The sequence below is a fragment of the Saccopteryx leptura genome, chromosome 2 (genome assembly GCF_036850995.1).
Source record: "Saccopteryx leptura isolate mSacLep1 chromosome 2, mSacLep1_pri_phased_curated, whole genome shotgun sequence".
Classification (NCBI taxonomy): Eukaryota; Metazoa; Chordata; class Mammalia; order Chiroptera; family Emballonuridae; genus Saccopteryx; species Saccopteryx leptura.
In genome coordinates, this window is record NC_089504.1 from 330,769,024 (window position 1) to 330,772,462 (window position 3,439).

Consider the following 3,439-nt stretch of genomic DNA (forward strand, 5'->3'; position numbering starts at 1 on the left):
GAAGGGGCCAGCGGTCCCAGGAGGGAGCTCTGAGGGAATCCCCAAGAGGGCAGGAAGGTCTTCAATGAAGACAGTGTGGAAGGATTCTCCAAGGGCCCTGCTGTGGGCATGACCGGCAGCTTGGGCCGGGTCTCGGGGCACCCCCATCACCATGCTCCGTCTAGACCAGTGCTGTCCAAGAGTAATAATGAAACATTTTCCATCTGTGCTGCCCGATATAATAGTTACTAACCACATGTGGCCATTGAGGACTTAAAATGTAGCTAGTGCAACCAAGGAATGGAATGTTTTAGTTTACTCAGTTTTAATTCATTTAAATCACCACACACGGCTAGTGGCTACCACATTGGAAAGCACAGGCTTGTAGGCCTTTGGCCTTCTGCCCTCCTCCCCAGCCAAGAACCATACTTCAGATTTTACAAGACAGGAACTCCCTCTCCTTCCCTGTCTTCCTTCTCCAGACACACCTGCTTTTGCATCTTCTGAATGAGTAGAGGGTTCCTCTTTTGTATCCAACCCTTCTACCCAATCCAGAGAGCTCCCCAGCAAAGGCTGCCTCTCCCCGCTCCCACTCCTGCACTGGCTCCCCTCTGTGCCTTATCCTGTAGCTGTCAAGATCTCCACCTTCACTGCTACCCTTACAGAAAGTCCAGTCTACACTTCCCTCTGAGTCCAACCCTCCGCAATTAGCCCCCAGCCCCACCCTACCTCTAGATGCTCTTGCCAAGTTACCGGCAGCCTTTGTTTCCAAATCTGAGCAGACACTTTAGCTGTAACCTGTGTGGCCTGTCCACCTCCGACACTGTTGACCAAATCCTCTTTTGTTGAAAGGTTTCCTTCCGGCAGTTTCTAGGACTGACCCTCTCCTGATTTTCTAGCCAGCCAGGTGTGCAGGGAAAAGACAGGTTTCAATTGCAGCCCTGCCTCGGGTTACTGTGTGTCCTTAAGGCAAGTTGCTTAACATGCCAAGCCTCCTCCGTGAATCAGGGATAATAACCGCCTCCACTCAGGTTGGGATAAGATATGAAAAGTGCTCAGCACAGAGACTGGCACACGGTAGTGCTCTATCCTCTCTTTCCATGGTGGAGTCACCAAGTGTCCTGATATCTGCTCTCTCGATAGTGATGCAACCCATGGTTCTTGGCTGAATATGTAGTTACTGAAAATGAAAGCTGCATTTCCCAACCTGCTCTTGCAGCTAGGTCAGGTCATGTGACTAAGTTTCAGCTAATGAAATATATGTGAAATTGTCATGGGACACCTCCTGGGAACTTTCCTTAAAAGAGAGGTGGTGTGGATCCTTTGCCCTCTTCCTCTTCACCTTTGTCTTCATCCCACTACCTGGAATGCGTATGTGATGGCTGGAGCACTAGCCACCATCCTGAACCACAAGGATAAGTGTTATACCCCAGAGGTTGCTGGAGCAGTAAGTGGAAAGAGCCACATCTGGAAAGTGTTTGTCGAGCACAACTGACATACCAGCCCAGGACTGTCTTCCCTGAGGCTCTTATGTGGGATTTCTGTTGCCTAAGTCAAAACTGGTACAGAAATCTTTCCGCCTTAAAAGCAAATGTTCTGTCCTTGGCCCCTGCTTTACTGCTCTGAGTTATGGCACCCTTTCCCATTGCTCTACATACAACTATGGGTACTTTCTGACAACTTCCAATATTGTTTCTCTGGCCAAGCCTCCTTTCCTGAACTCCAACCCCACATATCCCACCCCCTAATTACCATATCAATTATTCTTTTGATAAATGTATTTTGATTTTTTTGTGCTGGGTTAGTCAGGCACAGTCCCTGCCCTCAAGGAGCTCCCAAGAGGGGGAACAGGCAGATAAACAGATGCTCATTACAAGGAAGTCCCTGGGAAGGGCTGGTAACCCACACTGGGCAGTGAGGTCAGAGGGAAGGGTTCCTGGCAGTGGAGTATTGAACCAAGCCCTGAAATGAGTTAGGACTGAGGTTATGAGGTATGGAGGGCTTAATTGGACTTAAATTTTTTTTTTTTTTTTGCAGAGACAGAGGGAATCAGAGAGAGGGACAGATAGGGAGGGACAGACAGGAAGGGAGAGAGATGAGAAACATCAATTCTTCATTGCAGCTCCTTAGTTGTTCATTGATTGCTTTTTCATATGTGCCCTGACTGGGGAGAGGGGGCTACAGCAGACCAAGTGACCCCTTGCTCAAGCTAGTGACGTTGGGCTCAAGCTGGTGAGCCTTGCTCAAACCAGATGAGCCCGTGCTCAAGCTGGCGACCTTGGGGTCTCAAACCTGGGTCCTCAGCACCCCAGTCCGACACTATCCACTGCGCAACCGCCTGGTCAGGCTAATTGGACCTATTCTTGGGATACTGGTGAACCATGGAAGATTTCTAAGCAGGAGCTCACTAGTTGGACTTGTTTCTAAAAGATTGCTCTGGCTGCCAGGTAGAGAAAGCTGATATGGATGGGGTGGTAAAGCTAGATAGGGGTGGAAAGCTAAAGAGGCTGCTGCCACAATCCAGGCGCAAGATGTGGGTGGCCTGAGCTAAGGGAGGGGCAGAGAGGTAGAGAGAAGTGGCTGGATTCCAGGGCTATTATGGAGGCAGCATGGGCAGGGCTTTGTGATGGACTGGTTGGGGCAGGTAAGGGGCAGCCTACGGTGACTCCAGGTTTCTGACTCCAGATTGAGACAGAAACACAAGAGGCCAGGTTTGGGGGAGTGATATGGGGCTCTTCTCCGGCGAGTGGTAGTGTGAGGTGCCAGAGGATTCACAAGTGGAGAAAGCATAACTGAACAAGATTTCACCAAGGGGGATGTGGGGGAAAATTCCCAGAAACAGACACTTGAAGGTCAGGCTGTCCTGTAGAGTACCCTCCATTCCTCTGGCTCAGCCAGGCCATTCCTACCGCTTGCTCACAGAGCCCTTCCCCAAATATGAAACTGTTTCTGTCCCCCTTACCCCCAAGCCAGCAAATGGCTAAACTGCTGACTACCATTCAAGGCCTTTCTCCTGGCACTCACCCACGACCCCATCCTTTGTCGCCAATCTTGCCTAGACCCTCCCCTAGTACGCACCTCGCCTCAACCCTCCGCCCCCCGCACCCGGGAGGGGCGCTCTTTCCCCAGCCAGCCCGAAACTGGAGGGGAGAAAGAATTTTCTGGGGGCAGCACCCCTACTCTCCAGGCCCCGCTAGGAAGCCCAGACCACGGCCTGGAGGGGTTTGGGGGTACTCCAAGCAGCCTGCTTCGGGGCGTCGGGAGCATAGCAAGGCCCAGACCCTATCCCGGAGAGGGCCCCTCCGGAACCGCGGGCCGGCCGCGGCCCCACCCCTCCAGGAGGGCGGGAATCCCTGGCTTTGATTGGGCGGCTCCGGGGAGGCCGCGCCGTCTGACCAATGAGAGAGGGCCCGGCGCGGCGGCGGGCGGGGGAGCGAGCGCTGCCTTGGGGAGCCGGCGC